The sequence below is a fragment of the Heteronotia binoei genome, chromosome 5 (assembly GCF_032191835.1).
Source record: "Heteronotia binoei isolate CCM8104 ecotype False Entrance Well chromosome 5, APGP_CSIRO_Hbin_v1, whole genome shotgun sequence".
Classification (NCBI taxonomy): domain Eukaryota; kingdom Metazoa; phylum Chordata; class Lepidosauria; order Squamata; family Gekkonidae; genus Heteronotia; species Heteronotia binoei.
In genome coordinates, this window is record NC_083227.1 from 87,500,690 (window position 1) to 87,523,540 (window position 22,851).

General features: G+C 42.4%; 1 protein-coding gene across 9 annotated transcripts in view; it reads left to right on the forward strand.

Annotated features, from left to right (window-relative positions):
- ERC2 (ELKS/RAB6-interacting/CAST family member 2) overlaps positions 1 to 22,851 on the forward strand; it is a 1,199,719-nt gene that overhangs the window by 1,173,197 nt on the left and 3,671 nt on the right. The window lies entirely within an intron of this gene.

The window sequence follows — 22,851 nt, forward strand, 5'->3', positions numbered from 1 at the left end:
GTCTCATCCATGGTGGGCCACTTTGCTTTTCCAGTATTTTGATATCATATACAAGAGCTACACCAGCTTTAATGGCCCTGCCTCCTGGGTCCAGTATGACGAGGAATTCAGGATGAGGGCCACCTTGAACCCATCCCTTCAATGGGATCAATTTCAGCCACACGTGGCTGCAGGTTATGTCTCCAGCGAGACCTAATCTTGGAGATAGATCAGACAGCGGCCATGTTGTGCAACATGCAGCCGCTGCTTCTGGTTCCTGCGGTAATGCGGGGCAGGCGGTTCAAGCCCGCTTTCTCTGCTGGGAGTTTGGGCCGCAGGGGGTGTGTGGAAGGAAAAACTGCCCATTTAAGCACGAGTGCCCTCTGTGCGGAGGGTCTCACTCCTTTACGAATTGTTCCGGGGGTAAACCAAGGAGGGGGTTGTGCAGGCAGGGCTCCCTTTTGGAAAAGGTCCCCAACCTAATAAGGGTGACAGTGCTTGAGGCCTGGCTCCGTAATTATCCTAAGGTTGAGGATAGAGTTTACTTGTTCAATGGTTTTAAGTTCAGTTTCAGAATTCCTTGTCAGGGACCCAGAAGGCCGTTTATGGCCAATAACCTGAAGTCAATTACAGGTATGGAAAATATAGTTTGACAAAAAATAGGGAAAGAATTGGCTGAGGGCAGGGTGATTGGTCCATTTCCTGCACCTCCTGTGAGTTCTCTGCTGGTCTCTCCTTTGGGCATTGTGCCTAAAAAGACCAGGGAAGTTTAGATTGATCCACCATTTATCTTATCCTCGTGGGGGGTCGGTGAACGATGCCATATCCGAGGTATAGAGTACCATGTGATACACATCTTTTGAGGCAGCGGTTCACATGGTGAGGCGCTGTGGGGTGGGTGCTGAGTTGGCAAAATGCGAGCCCATGAGAAGACAGAGGGCCCTACCCAGCAATTGACATTCCTAGGTGTTGAACTAGATTCCTTGCAGCAAACCTCTCGCCTCCCAAGGGAAAAAAAATTGAGGCTCCAGGGGCTGGTTGCCCAGTTTTTGTTGCAGCGGAAGGCAACCTTGAAGGAGTTGCAGCACTTAGTGGGACACCTAAACTTTGCTTGTAAGGTGGTCACTCCTGGTCGTCCTTTCTTGAGGAGACTGTGTGATGCAATGGATTAGGATTTCCGGATGCATACAGTAGAACCTCTTCTTGCGGCAGGAGTTTTTTTTCCTCATTTAATGGTGTCTCCTTTTGGAGGGAGGATTTGAGTTTGGAAGCCGAGCTTCAAATAACATCCAATGCTGCAGGGTCCTTGGGATTTGGCATTTATTTTCGCGGACACTGGTGCGTGGAGGACTGGCCTATGGAATGGGTAGATGCTGGGTGGACCAGGGACTTGACCTTCTTAGAGTTCTTCCCGATCTTGGTGGCCATTTGGTTGTGGGGAAATGAGTCAGCAGACCACACGATCCACTTTTGGTGTGACAATTTAGCTGTGGTGCATGTTATCAATTCCCTCACTTCTAAATCACCCAGGGTTATGAGGTTAGTTCCGGTTTTCACACTGCAATGCCTGCAGCGGAATATTTTATTTTTTGCCAGGCATGTGCCTGGGGTGGCTAATGGGGTGGCTGACGCTCTCTCTCGCAAACAGATGCAGAGTTTTTCGTCAGCTCGCCCCAGACGCAGATCTTCTTCCTACAAGGATGCCCCTGGAGATTTGGACGATTGGCGAGTCGAGGCCGGCAGAGCGATAAGTATCGCTATTGCTCCTACAATTAGAAAATCATACACAAGGGCAGTGAGCCAGTTTGAGAAGTTTAGGAGCACCATAGGTTACAGCATGGAATGGCCTCTTTCAGTGGAGCATTTACTCCACTATTGCATATCATTGCAGCGCAGGGGCCTGGCAGTTTGATCCATTCGGGGCTGGTTGTCTGCTTTGGCTTTTGTCAGTAAAGCCATGGGGTTACAGGAACTAACTAGTGATTTCCACATTCGAAAGATGCTCAAAGGGTGGGCCAGAGAGGCCAGGGTTAGGTTGGATGCAAGGCTGCCGATTTCACCCATAATTCTTAGGGGTTTACGGTCAATCTGGGGCCAGGTGTGTCAGTCAGAGTATGAAACACTTCTCTTTCATGCTGCGTCCCTGGTGGCATTTTTTGGGGCTCTCCAGGTGAGTGAGCTGGTAGCTCAGTCCAGAGGGGATGTTTCTAGAAGGGTTATATTGGCCCAAGACATTTGCATTGTTGATGGGAGTGGTATATATCACAGTGTGTCGTTCTAAGACTGACCAGTTGCAGTGGGAGAACACTATTAGTTTGGGCGCCTGTTCCGAGGGGGAACTGTGTCCTGTAGGGGCTTTAATGCACTATCTAGCTGCCCTTGGTTCTGGGGCTGGTCTGTTGTTTCGGCATGGGGACAGTAGTTCCCTGACGAAGCATAAGTTTTGGTCTCTGACTGTCAAAGCTCTCACCAGGCTTGGCCTGGCAGGGGTTAAGTTTGGCACTCATTCTTTCCACATGGGGCGGCTTCTACAGTGGCGGCTCTGGAGTACTCCCCACCTTCCATTCAGAAGCTTGGTAGGTGGCGTTCCTTGGCCTATAAAGGCTATGTCCGCCCTCTGGCGCTGCAGTAACTGGCATCAGGTTATTGAGGGTGTGGTTATTCACTGTTTTCTTCTTTTCTCAGGTGTTGTTGTCCGTGAGGAGAGATGACGCGTCCTCATATGCGGGCACAGCTTCGTGTTCTGGGCTGCCCATAGGGCCAGGAGGAATTTCGGCCGGGTCATAGCTGGGGCTCAGCAAGTGGGCTACCATAGAGTGGCGTGGACGGCAGAGTCTCCATTGGTCGGGCCTGTTGCAGTTGCTTTTTGAAAACATTCATGTTTTGCCACCACATGTTGTGGCGATACATTTGGAAGGAAACGATCTAGGGTTGCTCAAGGGTAAAGCCCCTGTGCTGCAGGCCAAGGATGACTTTCGAGTCATTAGGAGTTGTTGGCCTTAGGTTTTGATTGTGTGGTCGGCCATGATCCCGCGCCAGGTATGGTGTGGGGCATGGGATCCACGGGCGATTGAGAGAGCTCGCCACAAAGCCAATTTAGAAATTAAAAAAGCCCTTGAGGGGGGTTGGGCCACTTTCTCCCTCATCCTGGGATCCATGCTGATTGCACCGATTTATACAGGATTGATGGTGTCCATCTTTCCGATAAGGGAAACAACGCTTTTTTGGATGACTTAAAACTTGGGCTTTGAGAAGTGCTAGGCGTTTAGTGGGCGCAGCTGCCTAAGCAGAGGCTTGGCCTCACGGTGGCTGGGTTTTTTGCCTAACTTCCGTTATGCAGCTCGGTGAGCACCAATAGCACCCCAGTTTTGGGGCACAGGGTCTAGCTAAATCATTCCTGGCCCATGCGGACTAGTTGAGTGATGAAGTGGACTGCCTCAGGTTTGCATGGATTGATCCACCCTTCAGCCATGTGGATGGGGGCTGGAACTCCAGGGCATAACCTTTGCTAGGCCGACCGGGTACGAGCCATGCATTTTGGCTATACCTAGGGGCAAGGTGGCTTGCCCGTCTTGCGGCAGGGGAGGGGTATTTCATCCCCTGGCCCTGCCATGCTGCCTGTTATGTTTATAGCCCTTGTTGTTAATTTAATAATAAAGAAAGTGGCCCTTAGTTACCCAAACCCTTGTGTCCGTCTCTTCCTTTTGTCTGTGGGGGCAAAATGTCTTCCACTTGGAATAAGATTCAAAGTAGGTGTTGAAGATCATATGTTCCTAAGCAGGAGCAGAACTACTACAAAACTATAGCTGCAACTGCAGAATTATGCCACGATCAGTGCTATTGTAAACCACTGAAAGGTCAAGCAGAATTAAACTCTTCCTATTGTGTTCCCAGTGTAGGTCTTCTATCAAGGTGACCAAGGCAGTTTCTGTACAAACAACAAGCCTGAAACCCAACTGAAATGGACCCAGATAATCCATTTCTTACAGAACTGTGTGCTTGGCTTTCATCCGCAACCCATTTGTGAGGCTGTTACATTGATACAGCAATGTTTTCTTCAGTTGAACTAAAATGGATTACAAATTAATTGCTGTTTTGTGGCCCACACCAATGCCAATGTGGCTAGCCTATAAACCAAATGGTAGTGTTAGTGTGAGTTAGTTCTGAAGCCAAACTAGCTGTTGAGGATAATATTGCTGTAGAGACAGCATATAATCTGAGAGTGTAGTGAGCTAAACACAGAGAGCAAGCTCCAGGTTTTAAGAAGAGTGAAATGTGTAAAGAGAACAAGAAGGAAATGGCCCCATGTAACAGGGTATGTAGGCAAAGAAGCCCTGAGGAAATGTATGCCCATCTGTCAGCTACGACTTGTGGTCTTTGCATAACTGAATTCACCAATGGTTCTTCTAAGTGACTGTTTTTTCAAGAACTTACATAAACTGGGACAAAATGCTAGTACTTTTTAAAAAATGCACAGAACCCTCCCTGTTTTTAGGAACTTGTGGTTACCCTAATTAACAGGTAAGAGAAACCTCGCACCACTCCCCAGTTGTGTGATCCCAAAGGAGGCTGGAAATAAGCATTTTCAAGGAAGCCTCTGAAGCCCAATGTCTGCCATAACTGACGTGCTTTTGAAAGACAAGGAACGTCACACTCAGCATCAATCTGCCTTGAGCAGATGATCTCCTTTGTGACTCCTACTTGACTTTCGGTTGCTCCGTTCACAACTTTTGCAAGCCTTTTGTGACCATCCTTCTACAATCTTTTTTTTCTACTGGGGTGTGTGGATTTTGTTACTACCTGTGTCAGTGAAAGGGGCTGGATCCTGAATGAATTACTTGTTGCCTTGGTTTTTCTATAGCTCCCGGGTCACTTTACTTGAAAGCTTTTTTATTGTTATAAAATGAAAGACTTTCCTTTTTATTAGGAACACAGCATACATCCCATTGAAACAACACTGCAAAAAAAAAAAAAAGTATAAATTCTTCCAAAAATAATTTAAAAATTAACTCTGCCTTTCTGACAATAACGACTGTGTTTATGATGTATGTCGGCTGCCTTATTTCATTCTGCTCTTAACCAGTATTTAGAAATAAAGCAGAAACACATTGAATGTGCTCAGCATGCTGTTGCCACACCACTCCTATAATGGGCTTACTGACCACAACCTACGGGGACCAGAACGTGTCAACAGCGAAAGGGCCAACCTCAGTCACTGCCTATGCTGTTACTAAGTTGTTACATGTCTAATTCGTTGCAGCTTAGTTCTGCTGCTGTTCTGGCGGCTCCTATCTAAGGCTCATATACTACAACAGCCTTCTCTACCGCCTGTTCTGCCACAGTGGTCCCAGCGGGAAACTTTTCAGTGGAGCAGACAAGCCAGGGCTGGGGCAAGTGCTTCCTAGTAAGATGACTTGCAAGATTGGGAGATCAAACAACAGCTTTATTTTTAACCACTTCATTCCTCAGGTGCTGGATCTCCTAACACGTGCCTTGATCTGTGACCAAGGCCAAACAACAAAGAAGTGTTTTTCAATTTCAAACACAGACACCTCCTGGACAAAGGCTGTCTTAGAACTTGTCTAGTATTTTATTAATTGTTGTCAGCCACATGATTGTTTTCCTCCTCCCACCCCCACTCTTAGAAGTCAAGGAGTAGGCCTCCTCTCTGGGTTGCTGCTCTTGTCTGTTCAACACATTGATTCTGGGAATAGAATGCCAGTGCTGAAGTGGTTAATTGAATTGAACATGCAGGCTTGGTTTCCTGCCTGCACTTGCACTAGCCTAAGGCGGTGCCTGCTGTTCAGGAGTGAAAGAGAGCGCCTTGCCTTGTCCCAGGTGGCAGACAGGCAAACCATGTTATTAAGAAGCAAAGATCGCAAAACCTTGATCTTCAAAAAAGGCCCCATAATTAGTCCCTAGCATGAGAGTAAATAGCATTCCACATCAGCAAGGAGGGAAAAAGCCTTCCTTCAGAGTTCATTAAGTCATTGGGAATATTGACAGTTTTTAGGATCTTGTGTGGACCTCTTTGTTATTTGAGCCACTTCTGCCTGACACTTTTTTTCAGTTTGGTCTTTCAGAGCTTCAGTCAATGTACCAGGAGTTTTTAATGCTGATTCTAAAGGGGAGAAGATGCCTTGATAAACAGCCACAAGTAGCCAAATGGAGCTGAGGAAATGCTTGTTGACACAGTTTGTTTATCATCATTCCCTTCTCTGAGCCTGATCCAAAGGCTCAGCAAGCTGCAGTCAACAAGAGACATTGCTCTGACATCCATGGGATTTGACTCTAGCCCCTGCAGGGCAATATATTGATTATGTAATGTAGACTTCTGTTTTTAATTGTGTGGAAATGACATGTTGAAAAATATGCATTCAACCAACTTACATTTCCATGACCTGCATTTGGACTTTCAATATTAATGTGGGGGGGGGGGGGGGTGGAGAAAGAGAGAAGGAGAATCTGTCAGGTCATGTCCACTTTATTTTCTTGATTTACAGTTGTTCCCAATGGAGACAGCATCCTGTCTAGGTAGTCAAGGTCTAACATTTTAATTTAGTTCTGTCACAGAGAACATGCTGATATTCAAGGACAGAAATTACCCCAAGGGTTCGATCCATTTCCTTTTATGTGTCCTCTGGGCATCTGCTTTTATTCCTGGTTTAGATTGGTGACTCTAGCATCTCTTTTTTCATAACATGGGAAGTTCATCACATCCACACAGTAATTCAGACACCAGATACAATTTCAGTTTTACATCCTTGGGGTAGCTGAACATTATTGCATTTAAAATGAAAAAGAACAAAAAGAGTGTGTCCATATTGCCTTTTCAGGTGAATTGTGCTTCTCCCCCTCCCTGCATTTTACATTCATTTTTGAATATTGCACAGCCATACTATACACCAGGGGTGGCCAGCCGTAGCACTCCAGATGTTTTTTGCCTACAACTCCCATCAGCCCCAGCCAGCATGGCCAATTGTAGGCAAAAAACATCTGGAGAGCTACCGTTGGCCAACCCTGCTATACACTACTGGAGGGGCGGGGTGCCAAATTGGGTATGGAGTCCATTATATTCTATGGGCCCATAAGGTAGAATGGGCCCATAAGGGGGCACCATTTTTTTTATTTTGCCCCCCCCCCTCAAAAAACATGTAGATCCAGTCCTGCAGTCTTTCTCAGAATAATGTATCTTACAGAGTTGTGAGGATAAATGGAGGAGAGAAGAATCATCTATACTATTTTCTTTGAGGAAAGTTGGGAATACAATGTAACAAATTAATTGCACACAGTGTTTTTTTGTAGAAAAAGTCCAGCAGGAATTCATTTGCATATTAGGCCACACACCCTGTCACCAAGCCAGCTGGAACTGTGTTCCTATGTGTTCCTGCTCAAAAAAAAGACCTGACAGCATATAAAACCATTTAAGTCGCATACATATACTGTATTAAGCTGCAACCTTCCATTTGATTACTCTGAATTTAAACCATTATTTTTTCAAGTATACTTTTAAGGGCAAGACTTTTAATTGTTTGTCCTCACAACCAAAGAGAGGATCAGGGGAAGGCACCATGGCTCAGTTGTAGAACACATATTCTGATGCAGGTTTAAGGTTCAGTCTCTGGCATTGTCAGGTAAAAAGATTTCTGAAAGCCTTGACTTTCTGTGTCTAAAACATTGAAGAGCAGCTACTGTTCAGACTAGATATTACAGAGCTTGGTGGACCAAGCTAGATGGCAACTTTATGTATTTAGAATACTCACATTTCACTTCTCCAGAGATCTGCTCATAAAGCAAAAACAATATGATCAATGTATGTAATTTTTATCATGGTCAAATCTGTTGATATTTAAATCCATAGAATGGAGCCACTAACAGACAAGAAACCTCTTTCTCCAATGCTGAGAAAGCCCCAAGTGTGCATAAAAATCTGAAATTTGAAAAAAAAGTACATTTTTTGTAATAATTTTTTTTCCAGATGAAAAAAGTACAGGGAGGGGGACCAGCCTCCCCAAAAGAATAGTACTAGTGTCTGGAATCTTAAGAAACTCAGTTGCCATTATGGCTATTTCTAGGTAACCATGACAGTACTGCTAGTCTTCCAACCTTGGTTTCTGTCAGTAAAAGATTGGGTGAGGTCTCAGCGCCCTTTCCAGGGATATTTGGCCTTTGAAGGAGGACTGATGGGGCCAGGCCTGGCAAGAACTGCCTAACTTTGCAGCCAGCACCATGCCACTGGCCTGGCCCAGAGGCTGGCACTGCAAACTAGACCCAGACCAAACTGTTTGTTGGAGCTGTTCAGTGTTTTGCCAGTAGGATGGAAGTAAGTAAAGTTGAAGACAGAAGGGACAGCTAAATGTTAGTTGGCTGGTGAGTAGGAAAAAGGAAAGAGGAAAAATGGAAAGGGTACAGGGACTTTCAGGGTAGGGAAATATAAATAGTGGGGGAGAGGAAAATGAAATGTCTCCTGCAAGTCCTTGTGGTTCCCCTGCTTGTAAAATCATTAAAAAACACACCTTTAGAATTATCAATATTAAAACACCATAAAACAAGCCAGAGGCATAAAAACAATACAAAACAACATTCAGCAGTCTAAAATTGCATCCCTAAAATGAATTTTCATTCTAGAAGCAGACCACATGTTCAGTGTCACTCTTCTCATTTGACTTGTTCAGAATCGTTAAATGGGGCTAACCAGGGCTTTTTTTGAGCATGAATGCACAGGAACACAGTTCTGGCTGGCTTGGCATCAGGGGTGTGGCCTAATATGCAAATGAGCTCCTGCTGGGCTTTTTCTTCTTTAAAAGCCCTGGGGCTAAGCCTCATGCTTTTCCTGCCATTGGACTAACTTGGTTCTATCATGTTGAGTATAACAATAACAGCACACTTTTGCATTGATTATTCATAGTAATGTTTAGTATGCCATATTTCTTCATGTAAATTATCCTTAGAACTTTTAAAGCTAAAAAATGACCAATAATTTGATAAATAAGAATGACCTACAAGGTAAAACAATGGTTTCTTTGTAAATATATGTGATACAATGTATGCTGCTTTTATAATAATTTAACATCCTCCCCACCATGTATTTTAAAGCTAGCATTTTTTTAATGGAAAGTAACAGAGATGTGCAATTCAGTTTAAAAAATATACAAAAATTGCCAAATAATCTCATATCATTCTGAATATTGACAAATCTGAATTTTGTAATTCTGGATATCCTAAACCAGGGCTGTTGAACTCATTTGTTAAGAGGGCTGGATCTGATACATATAGGACATTGTGGAGCTGGGCCATGTGTGTCATAAAATATCTTGCCAAGAAGTGGGGATATAAACATTATAAAGAATACAGACAAACACAAAGATATTTTTTAACTTAAAATGCAAACATGCTTAAACCTCTTGCAAGATTTTGTTTAAAATTAAAAGTGGGGGAATAGTGGGATTTGGCAGTGCAGTTTTAAAAATAAAGCATCAAGAAAAAGCACAGGGATCACAGCAGGAACTAAAAACATAAACTAAAAATATAAACTGCCCTGAGCCTAGGAAAACATGAAATGGCTGGGCATTGCAAGCTTCCCTTCTCCCACCGCCTGAGTCTACTCAGATTGGCAATGACTCCAGTGTATTATCCCCCTTTGGCGGCGGTGGGTTCCCAGGTTAGATTACTCTCTAGGCACCAGTTCTAAGGTCCATTCAGCAGAGACAAAGTTGCTCAGAACATCAACCCCTTATTTGCAAAGAGACTACTCCATCAAGCAACAGCTTCAACTGGCCACACAAATGCTGGAAAGTGAAACTACTTTAGCTCCACTCCATTGAAATGTATTGCAACACAGAGAAAGTTGCAAGGAAAATGTGGAATGGATTTTCCAGAAAGGTCTCTGGGCCCAGATAGACTACACCCAGAGTAGTCTACCTGGGCGCAGAGACCTTAATGGAAAACCCATAATGCATTTGCTTTGCAAGCCCAGAAGAGCTTCCTGCTGAAGCAGGCAAAGACAAGGCAGAAGGAGTTGGGAACTTTGGCAGCCTCAGAGCTTCAAAGGATGGAAACAGGAGGGGGAAGAAGGGAAGAAAAGAGCTGCAGGTGTGATTAAAACCCTAGGTGGGCCAGTTGTATCCCATGGGCTGTAAGTTTGACACCCCTGTTCTAAACAGTTCTGGCTATTCAGAATCCCACTGGCTCCTACAAAACACTGGCTGTACTATCTGGCAAAAAAAAAAAAAGTGAAATATATTCTCCAGACAGCATGGCTCCAAGGGTGATTGGCGGGGGGGAGGGAACTGAAAATCTCCTGGTCACTATAGTTTTGTCTATGGTGGAGAGGGGTGGTTAAGGGCAAAGTCTATGACAGATGTTTGTTTCAACTGGTGGAGACCCAAAGCGGTGAAGATGGAAAATCTATTTTCAAACTGGTTCTTTTCCCTGCTCCACTGTATGATGCCCTCTTATGTTATTGCCCAATACCTTAAAAGTATTGTAGCAATTATGGCTGTTGCTGTATACTCACCACATCTCTTCAGCTCTTTGCAATTGGCACAAACATTGGGAAAGCAGGAGATTCTTTTAAAAGGCAGCTTTCCCTTGATTTTAGTGGGCAGATTCTGTTTCCTACTACTTCAAATGGCATTCTGAATATTCAGAAAATCTGAATTTTAAAAATTCAAAATCCTAAGAGTCACAATTCCAAATTATGAATTTTGAATCTGACTTTTGGTGTTGGGACACATCTCTACAGACTAGTATTATATTAGTATAAAGCCATGTATTAACAAATTGTTCTCCTCTATTTGATTTCCCCTTGATGAGTTCTGAAATCCTTTTCATTTACTTCTATATGAAGCATACCTGCCATTCAAATGAACAGATTTCCTACATCTTTGCCTAAATGGGTTCGATTTATTGATTTGAAATGTAAGAAATAAAACACAAAAACTTTGGTTATTTTTACTCTAAACAATGAAGACTAACATCACTTTTGACAACAAACAAAACCAGTTTCTGTTCTATCAGTTATGTTTAAAAGATTCCAGTTTCTAACCAAACATAACTTGTGGTTATTCTGTCAGATATTTATATAGCCACTGGGGCGCCATAGTTATTCACCGCATACATCATTGTATTTTTAAAATGTACTTAATGAACATTTTTTTTCTCTTCTGGTAACTACTTCATTGCCTTAAATGAATACATTCCATTAGAATTTGTAACAAATGAGTACTTTGTGTTTGCATTAATGCCAAACACGTTTAACAAATTTTTAACAAGGAACACTGGCAAGAAGCCAAACTCCTAGAGGGACACTGAAAGAATGCTATAAATTTAAACTGGATTTTACCTTTTCGCTTAACTCAGCAAGTGTCTTAGGTGTCTTTGGCATCTTGGTATTTTCACTTTTTTCCAATTCAAATTTTATACGTTCAAAAATTCTTTCTCATGATTGGTTCTACCAGCTAGATATTTTAAACATATAGGTTATTTGAAAAGGAGATACCTGATTATTAAATCATACATTTTGTTTACATCTTTGGTTCTAATTAGTATGTTTCCAAGGATCCAAAGCTTATGGTTGTCAGAAAGCTGTTGTACCAATAGAAAAGCTTAGGTTGCAGGGGAAATGGTATTCTAATAATGCAGAATAAGTAATATTAAACAATTGGTTGGCTTTAGAAAAATTACAGTTAACTGTCTCTATTTTATGCCAACTATCCATACTACCATCTTCCTTTGTGGTTTTTGTGTTCATAGCTGGGCTGCAAGATTCTGAAGTTCAATGACAAATGTAATTATTACTGGCTTGGGGGAGAGTGATACTCATATTTTTGACTGAATTGGTGGGACTTTGTAGTTCAAGCACATCAGTAGGACTATGTGATAAAATGTCCATAGGACTCAGAGTTGCCATTATGTGTAGAGTTGCCAACCTCCAGGTAGGGTCTGGAGATCTTCTGGAATCACAACTGATTTCCAGATTACAGATATCAGTTCCTGTGGAAAAAATGACTCCCTCCCTAGCTTCCACCTCCAAATCTCCAGGAATATTCTGACCCAAAGTTGGCAACCCTAATTATGTGAGAAGCTAATTGTTTCATTACTCCATAACATTTTTATAGCAGATGCAGCTTTCAAGAGATTCCCACAACAGTGGGAAAGTTACTAATAGAATGGGAACAGAGCTGTATTTCAGGTGTGTGGTGCATGACCTGTAGTAGTCTGCTGTGATACTGAAGCCAAGAAATCTCCAAAAAAAGATAAAGAGGGGAACTGAGTTGGGGATTACTGATGGAGAAATGAGGGGGGCAACAGGGATCTCAAGTTACAGAACTGTGTAAGAACAGTGGTAAGTAGCCTGTAGCCTGTTATTCTAAGACCTGATCTGGGTAGATCTGATGTAGTGAATAGGGATGCCACAAATTTCACACTATACACATGCAGCAGTCAAACTCTATGTGTTACACTGTGATGACTGCTGGGTCTGTTTAGCTCCAAATGATTCTAATACCTGCCAGATAGGTTTGCACTTAGAGTTTCTAATCTCTAAGTAAGACCTGGAGTCCTCCCAAATGGATCCACATAGGTGCAAGCCTCCATGTGATTCCCTTTCCAGCTGGGAGTGGGACCAGGTGCCAATCCCCAAACTGGACATGATGCTATAGGGCTCTGCCCTCAAGGATCCCTTAAGGGGGATCCCCACCAGGGAGAGGTGGGCATGCATGCACAACCTCCCTGCAAATGGATCCAGCCCAATGCCTAAAAACACCATAAAGCAGTGACAAGAAATGAACAACAAAACCAAACTGCACAAAACCACATGCAGCCAAGGGAAGGAACGCCAGAGAGCAGGCTGCAGCCTCACCCCTCCAGAGCTTCTGGCCGTGGCAGCAATGCTCCTGCCTGCCACCAGGCCAAGATGACACTGCCTCCTTCCCAGTTCGCCTCCTCACTCCGCAGCTCCAAAGAGGACCTGGGTACATCCAGGCCCGTCATTTGCTGAGCTTCCTCCACAGGCACTGCCTGCAAATCTCCAGAGATTTCCTAAGCTAGACTTGACAACTCTGTTTGCACTGGGTTTTTGCAAAATGTTTGAAAATACCATTAATATTGCTAATGTAACATTAACGATTGCTAACTTAGATGAACAACAAACAACAGGGTTTTTTAACAGTGACCGTTTTCGCACACAGCTTACCACGGGGTCACATTCCTGTTCTCTCTGCAGCGTCTGTCGGATTTCCCATTATCTGCGCCGAAGTTACAGGAAGTGCCGCAGCTTTTGTGTATCAAATGTAAACCGCTAAAACCCAGTTTACGTTTGCTGTGCAAAAGCCGCGGCACTTCCTGTAACTCCGGCGCAGATAATGCGAAATCTGACAGACGCTGCGGAGAGAACAGGAATGTAACCACGTGGTAAGCTGTGTGTGAAAATGGTCAGTATTTATGACTGATCATACAATTTGTGACTGATCTATTTAAACTATTTCCTGTTGAGCAGAGCAGAAAAGGGGAAATAGAATTTTATCAGACTGTGTGAGAACACATGTGCAAACAGCCAGTTATGCTCTACAGTAGTCTGCTGGTAGCAGAGTTTGTTGAAGCAAACTACTGAACAGCCACAAATGGGTTGATGAACAGTTCTATGAAAAATCAGCCTCCTGTTTGTGACTGGAGAACAGGATGTGAGGCAAATAGGCAAGTATTCAAGCATTCCCAGTTGTATGTGGAGGTGCATTTTAGTTTTTTTCCTGGGCAATCAAAATGCCAGCTATATTTTTAAAATTCAGCCAGTTTGGTGTAGTGGTTAAGTGTGCGGACTCTTATCTGGGAGAACCGGGTTTGATTCCCCAGTCCTCCACTTGCACCTGCTAGCATGGCCTTGGGTCAGCCATAGCTCTGGCAGAGGTTGTCCTTGATAGGGCAGCTGCTGTGAGAGCCCTCTCCAGCCCCACCCACCTCACAGGGTGTCTGTTGTGGGGGAGGAAGGTAAAGGAGATTGTGAGCTGCTCTGAGACTCTTCGGAGTGGAGGGCGGGATATAAATACAATATCTTCTTCTTCTTCCAATTTATAAAGTTATGATAACTTCCCACATTCAGATAGCAAATATGCCATTCATATTACATTGTGCCAAAGGAGTGAGGGACTTTAAGACTCATTTAGAAAGCACCTGAAGAATAAAGTATAGGCTTAGTAACGCACACTCAAAAGGTTCATGCCATGTAATGCTTAACAATGCAGTGCATTAATCTAATTAAATATTATGGTGTAAAATATATAGAATAGAAATTAGTAGGAATTTTTAAACTGTAAATTCTCTGCTTGTACGTATATAGTGCCTGAGAAAGCAGGAATTCACATAAGCATCTCAGGTAGTTTCTGAATGTGTGTGTGTGTGTGTGTGTGAGAGAGAGAGAGAGAGAAAGAGAGAGAGGGAGAGACGATATTTGTGTCTCAGTAGAAGGACTCTCCCAGCAAATAATTTATGTACAGGTCAATTAGATTATTATTACTCTCAGGTTAGAGGAAGAAAGTAGCAGAATATAAGGAACTGGTGTACACCCACCTGCTCAATAATAGCTTATCTTTATGACCATATTTCCATACACATTTTCACCATTATTGGTGGGCATTTTGCTACTTCTCATTGATGGATTCTGTAATGTAACTGAATATTAGCAGACCTCTTAAGCAAGTTATTTGTAGTTCCTGTACTTCACTACCACATGGACAAAGTCATGCCAGGCCTTCCTGTCTTCCACCATCCTCCGAAGTCAGCACAAATTTGTGCTTGTTACATCAGTAATGCTGTCCAGCCATCTCATCTTTTGCCGTCCTCTTCTTCTTTTGCCTTTTTTCTTTCCCAGCATCAGGATCTTCTCCAGCGAGTGCTCCCTTCTTATTTGGTGGCCAAAGTATTTGAGCTTCAGTTTCAGCATCTGACCTTCCAGGGAACAGTCTGGGTCGATATCCCTTAGGACTGACTGATTTGATCTTCTTGCAGTCCAAGGGACTCTCAAGAGTCTTCTCCAGCACCACATCTCAAAAGCATCTATTCTTCTGCGCTCGGCCTTCCTTATGGTCCAGCTCTCACAGCCATACATTACTACTGGGAATGCCATCGCTTTGACTATATGGACTTTTGTTGGCAGGGTGATGTCTCTACTTTATATTATACTGCCCAGGTTCACCATGGCTGTCCTCCCAAGGAACAGACATCTTCTAATTTCATGGCTACAGTCACCATCTGCAGTGATCTTGGATTTCTGAGAAGTGAAGTCTGTCACTACTTCCATGTCTTCCCCTTCTATTTGCCATGGTGTGATGGGGCCAGATGTCATGATCTTAGTTTTTTTGATGTTGAGTTTCAAGCCCACTTTTGTGCTCTCCTCTTTCACCCTCAACAAGAGGTTCTTTAGCTCCTCTTCACTTTCTGCCGTTAGCATGGAGTCATCTGCATATCTGAGGTTGTTGATGTTTTTCCAAGCAATCTTAATTCCAGCTACTGCTTCATCCAGGCCAGCATTCCGCATAATGTTCTCTGCATATAAATTAAATAAGCAGGGTGACAATATACATCCTCGTTGAACTCCTTTTCCTATTCTAAACCAATCAGTTGTTCCATATCCTGTTCTGACAGTTGCTTCTTGACCCTTATACAGGTTTCTCAGGAGACATGTGAGGTGGTCTGTTACTCCCATCTCTTTAAGGACTTGCCACAGTTTGTTGTGATCCACACAATCAAAGGCTTTAGCGTAGTCAATGAAACAGAAATAGACGTTTTTCCGGTACTCCCGTGCTTTCTCCATAATCCAGCGAATGTTGGCAATTTGATCTCTAGATTCCTCTGCCTCTTTGAAACCCACCTTGAACTTCTGGTAGTTCCTGATTTACATACTGCTGAAGCCTAGCTTGTAGGATCTTTAACATAACCTTGCTGGCATGTGAAATGAGTGCAATGGTGCGATAGGTTGAACATTCTTTGGCATTACCCTTCTTTGGGACTGGAATATAAACTGACCTTTTCCAATCCTGTAGCCACTGTTGCGTTTTCCAAATCTGTTGACATACTGTGTGCATCACTTTAACAGCATCATCTTTGAATAACTCAATTGGGATACCATCATCTCCACTCGCTTTGTTGTTAGTAATGCTTTCTAAGGCCCATTTGACTTCACACTCCAGGTTGTCTGGCTTAAGGTCAGCGATTTCAGTGTCATGGTTGCCAAGGACATTGAGATCCTTCTTGTATAATTCTTCTGTGTATTCTTGCCACCTCTTTCTGTTCTCTTCTGCTTCTGTTAGGTCCCTACCGTTTTTGTCCTTTATCATGGCCATCTTTGCATGAAACGTTCCCTTGATTTCTCCAATTTTCTTGAAGAGATCTCTTGTCTTTCCCATTCTATTATTTTCCTCTATTGCTTTGCATTGTTCCTTCAGGAAGGCCTCCTTATCTCTCCTTGCGGTTCTCTGAAAATCTGCATTCAGTTGGGTGAATTTTTCCTTTTCACCTTTGCCTTTCACTTTCCTTCTTTCCTCAGCTATTTGTAAAGCCTCATCAGACAGCCACTTTGCTTTCTTGCATTTTTTTTTCCCCTTTGGGATTTTGCTGATTACTGCCTTCTGTATAATGTCACAAATCTCCATCCATAGTTCTTCAGGCACTCTATCAACTCTACTTCCTTAAACCTATTCTTTACCTCTACTGTATATTCATAAGGGATGTGATCAAGGTCAAACCTGAATGGCCTAATGGCTTCTCCAGTTTTCTTCAGTTTAAGCCTGAATTTTGCAATGAGTAGCTCATGATCTGAGCCGCAGTCAGCTCCAGGTTTTGTTTTTGCTGAGTGTAAGGAGCTTCTCCATCTTTGACTGCAGAGTATATAATCAATATGATTTCTGTGTTGCCCATCAGGTGATATCCACATGTAGAGTCGCCTTTTAGGTTGTTGGAAGAGGGTGCTCGCTATGACCAGCTTGTTCTCTTGACAGTTTCTTATACCAGAGAAAATATATTGTGCAATTACACTGATTTTAAACTGTAAGCACAATAATGAATAAAGTAGCCATTAAAGAAAGCTGAGAGCAAATTCAGGAAACATGTTTAAAGATATTAAGATACAGTGATGGTGAAATGACCCAGGTGGGATTATTGCTAATGGTAGATTTATAGTCCCAGAATTTGGTTATATACTAATTTTCTAGTCATAAAACAACTGTTCTGTCCCTTCCTTGCCTCCCCTGCTATCTCAGTTGTTTGCCTTTTATGTGGATACCATGTGAAACAGGTTAGAAGAGTACGCTTTAAGATTTGGTTAATGGGTATCTGTTTTTGTGTCCAGGTGCTTACTGCAAACATTTGGAAAGCATCTGGAACATAATGGACATTAACCCACATGTGAAAAATAGCCTACCTTTTACTACTGTTATTAAACAGTTTCCCCTTTAGCCCCTTTGTGTTTACCCTGTCTCTCAGAGTCTTTCTGCAAATCACTCTGGAGAGAAAAAGGCTGGAAGTACAAAGTGTTAATCAGGCAGGTGTTTTTATTCAAAAGAAAAATACTCTGAAGTTATAAAATATAGAACCCTTCAGTATCTGCATGCATTATTTGTTCAGGAGTTGTGGTAGTACTGAAAGTCCAACGTTTTCACTGTAGTCATAGAAAGGAGCAATCAGTTTCAGAGCAGAGCTTTCATTGCTCTACAAGGAGGGATTTTGCTAACCCCTCAAGTGTGTCCATTCACTGCACCCAAGACCCATAACACACAAATATTGCCTGTTTGTGGCCACCCACAATTCCAGTGTCTAAGCCTATACAAGTGTGCCATAGTCAGTGTGTTATTCTGAGCAGTGTCATTCAGGATTATAGCATACTTTATCATACTTCTTTGCTAGATGAGGTTCCCATATTTCTGGATAGGACTTCAAAGAAACAATGGCAAATAAATAATTTCTTCATAATCAACATTAACTTCTAGAACATTGTCACGAAGTCCAAGTATGTGTGTGTGTGTATGCTTTATTGTTTATTAATTGTTAATGTCATAAATATGCAAGTTAAGTAACAACAGTTATCTTTTAAGTTTGGAAGCTTGTACCCATTTATAACAAATTCCTTTCTTAAATAATAACTTCCTTATGTTACCTTTTACCCCCTTTAAGCACCCTGCCATGCTCACAGTCACAGTAGCTAAAGAGGGACTGTCAGATCCACTTAAGCACAAGAGCAATTTTAATCTTTGAAAAATCTGCCAATAGGAATCTTGTGTGGGCAAAATGGGGGTGGATCATGTGTATGGACTTTAGAGCATTCCCATTGTTGAGAAGCATCAGCTGCCACTGATTTTCATTTCATCAGATATTTTCCTATTGTAAAAGCAAGTTCTCATTTTTAATGGAAACTTTCATGTCACAACTGATATATATTCTTGTCTGTGGGAAACCAGTGCCTCAGCTGAGGCTGTTTATGGCCCAACTGTGGCTATGATCCTAACATTATTCCTTCTTTTTCTCTGGGCAGCTTCTCATACTTCTGCTTGTTCACTGATGTACAAAGAGGAGAGTTAATATCTTGTATTTGTTAATATCTTGTTGCTTTACAAGGAAACATGTTATTTAAGGAGGAGACTGGGCTTTGGCTCATGAAAAGTCAAAAGATGACTTGTTTCAAGTATTTTATCGCATTTTGTTTGGATCTGTATCCAAATTATATTGGCTTCTCAGTGGGACCTGATCTCAACAGCATTTCAAATAGATAAAGGTTCATGACATAAGGTGGGATCAGTAGGTCCTTCAAGAACATTGTCACCAAGCTCAAGTCATTTTTTGGTTTTTTGAACTTTGTATGAACAACAGTGAAAGCTCTCTCAGCCCCACCCACCTCACAGGGTGTCTGTTGTGGGAGGGGGAAGGTAGAGGAGATTTTAAGTCGCTCTGAGATTCAGAGTGGAGGGTGGCATGTAAATCCAATATCATCATCTTCTTCTTCTTCATTAGTTGTCTTAACAACAGTTCTGGGTTTTGCCTATTATCCCCAAACAAGCAAACTACAAACAGTGGCTTGTTGTGAAAGACAAGGTAACTAATTTTTTGTAGGACATTAGGAAAACAGGGAGGGAGGGCAGAGGAGGAATAGCAGGAGTGAGCCTGAGACTCTTTCCAATGTTCTTCACATAACACCAGGGTCATTTTGTAGAAAAATAGGTAGTGGAGCTCATCCAGGGATTGTTATGCAGCTGCACATACTATTCAATGGACAAGGAGGTGGAACTCTCAGAAGGAGGAGGAGGAACTCTCAGAAAGGTTCAGGAGCTGTGCTCCTGTGAGCTCCCACTGAATCTGAGTCCTGCATAACACCAACCCAAGATTGGGTACCACACCTGAACCAAGTCTCTTTTAGCCATAAAAGACTACTAAAAGACTTTACTCATGCAAAAGAATCATACTCAGCACATTGATAAATCAAATGCCCTGTTAATGGACATGATGGAAATACATCTCCAGCCGTGTGAGAATTCTATTAGGTATCATGTATAATGTTTGAACAACAGACTGAGCAAATTTAATGTGTCTTTAAACTGCTAAGGATTTGTTTTATATTTTCCTCCAATATGATATAAAGTAAAAAGAATTCCAAATAAAATTATTCCCAAGTATAGTACTGAAGAAATACACATTATTTATACAATGAAGAAAAATGCTATAATTTGATTCTAGATTTTGGCACAGCTAGTTAGGAGGATACAAATAGTTTCCTCATACAACACAAGGCCTTATATAATAATTATATATATTTTAATCTTCTTGTTTTAAAAACCCCCTCAAATTTCTTGCAAATTAATCTGAAACACTATCAAACCATGAGTATGTAATATCAACACAGAATGAGTTTGAGCCTTCAAATGCTGAACAGAAGTTAATGGAATAGATCTCTCCTTCTCTTCCTGAAGTTTCTGTGACTCACCCACAAAAGCTGCTCCTGGGGGACACTTGGGAACAGAATAAGATGAAATGTATGGGGAAAGTAGTTTGAAGGAAATAGCAGAAATCACCCCTTCCCTTCTTCCATGATCCTTTCCACAGATGCTTAGGCAAAAGTGAATTTGTGTGTAAGTGAATAGCAGATCACCCCTCAAGCTTCATCTTCCTCACACCATATTCATTTCTGTTCCCAAAAGTCCTCTGTTCCTCAGGAGACTTTGTTTATGCCTTAATTTAGAGGAACGGCCACTGAACTCAGTGGGAGATTTTCTGAATAAATAAATAAATAATATTTGGAATCCCAAGAAAGACAAGTAAAATTCAATGATTCGTTTTAACATACAGTGGAGTAGTAATCTTTCCTCCCAGGGCTTCTGTGCCAACATCCAAACCTACTAATTGTACTAGGAATAGGTATCATGTGAGGCACTTTGGCACTTTCTGCAGAAATGAGCTACTTTCTGTGGAGCTTCATTACTAATTAGTGCAACAATTGCTGATCATGCTGAGATGGTCACTGGATCTGCCTATGATGAGGCATTCCCTTAAAACAGCCACATGGAGTTTAAAACCTCTCTGGCTGAATTAAAACAACACATTGTCCAGCAGGGCATAAAGTACAGCACTTCGTGGCAAGTGACAATCTCTGAAGTTTTCACTTTTGTAGAATCCAGCCTCCTGATATTAAGGGAAAATCAAAACATTTTTAAAAACTTATCCCCAATTTTAAAGGGTGGACCTTGACTCACCACAGACCCCGTTTGCAGTCCAGCACAGTGGGGAGAGCCAGCAGGGCGATGAGTGACCATATTGGCCATGTCCTTCAAGGTGGGCAAGCTGTGCAGGCAGCTTGGGGACCAGGCCGTGGTGGGAAAACTGGACCTTCCCCTTCCCTGGTGGGCCTAGGATGGGACCTGAACTGGGCCTGGGGGAGGGGAAGGGGTGGTCCACTGTGGGGGGATAAAGTGTGCCACCCCACCCAGTCTGCTCACCTGGCAATGTGAGATCATTTGCCAAATCCATTCTTCTCTATGTTTTGTGCTTAAAGGGAATAGGGTTTCTAGGGTTTGTGGGTAGCCCTGCTGAGAGGGCTACATTCTCAGAAGCACAGTTTATGTTCTAGTTCAAAGTAATTCCTGCTTTATTCTTTTTTACAACTTAAGGTGGTACCAGTATGGGGCTGGATCCATTTTAGGAAAATTGGCCAGCCTGCCATTTTCTTGGCATATGGGGATCCCCTCAAGGAATCTCGGGTGGGGGCTGTCAAGGTGCATGCCCAGCTCTTGGACTGCCAATGGGTTACCCTCATGCCCAAGTGGTGGAAAGATCATTTAGTGGTGGCTGTCCTTGTGGAATCCAGAAATTATAATCCAGAATCCCATGGTTCTCCCCACACCAGCAGGTGGGTCAGTTGATGCCAGGATCCAGTGAACCCATGCTGTGCCAATTTATTCCACATTCTATTCCAATTTATTCCACATTCTATTCCAAAAATGCTGTGTGTGTTGTGTTATTGGCAGGTAATTGTAAAGGAGTCCTTTCCTTCATTGCCCTTTCCCCTCTATTAGACACTGGGGCTGCAAACGAAAACCAATAATCATTTAGTGGTTAGGTAAAACTTTTATTTAAAATCAGTCTCATTATTTGGATTACACTAGTATAAATCTAAGAAATTAGGGACAAATTACATGACATTCCCACTCTACCTAAATTAAATTGATGAACTGAAATGTCAAAGATTACCTATTGCTTTTACATTTAAAAAAAGAAAGAAAGCTGCAGATTCACTGAATTCCATATCTGAAAGATGCATCACAAGAGTTTTGGCCATTTATATATTATGTGCTTTCATGGACAAACATATGATGCTACAGTATTGCCTGATTTTTTACAACTTAAACATGTTCCTCTGAGCATGCAGTGGTACTTTCCAACTCAATACACATAGCCAAGTTTATAGTTTTATTTTTATTTTCTGGGATTCTTCAAGGCAAGAGTGTGCATAAGTGAATAGCAGAACCAACTATTTATAGCTCATTTGAACAGTCAACAATAGGGATTGGCATGAACCAAAAAAATGGAGATCCGTGTAAGTTCATGGTTTGTGGGGTTCATGAACCTCCATGAACTTTTACATTTCCTGAACTGGTTCTGCTTTTTAAATGCTGCCCCTTCCCTCCCCTAGTTGTGCTTCAGCAGCACACTTTCGGGCGTGAAGGAAAGGCAATTTGCCTTCCTTTCACTTGTGGAGGCATGCTGCTAAGGTAGTGCAACTCCAGAGAGGGAAGGAGAGGGATTTTTAAGTGCCTCCCCCTCCCTCTCTGAGTCACACCCCAGCAGCAGCATGCTTCCAGTAGTGAAGGGAAGGCAAATTTCCTTCTTTCCACTCCTGGAAGTATGCTGCTGCTGTGGTGCAACTAGAGGAGGGAAGGGGAGGTGGTGTGTCTTGAGAGATGGCCACAAACCAAATGAACCACCACAAAAAACATGGCAGTTTGTCAATGGATCACAAACCATGCAAGTTGGTTCCTGAACTCCAAACTGGCCTGGTTCATGATGAAACCCGGTTTGTAATTTGGTCTGTGCTCATCCCTAGTGAATAATATGTCTAATTCACTCCAGCCACTTTGGTTAACTTATTCAGAGTTAAAACAGCAAGAAAAAAAAACCTGCTTGTAATTTTTGCAGCAAGTCTCATAAGGAATACTAAAAACCAAAGAAAATTCAGGCTTAGTAGTATTAATCAAATGGTGCAAGACCTAGAGAAATTATGAATTATATATGAACCATGTAGTATTACATGATTTATGTTAAATTTCACTACAATGCCACAGAAACCAACATTGTAAAATGCTTATATTTATTCACAGTAATTATCCATTGCCTTTATAG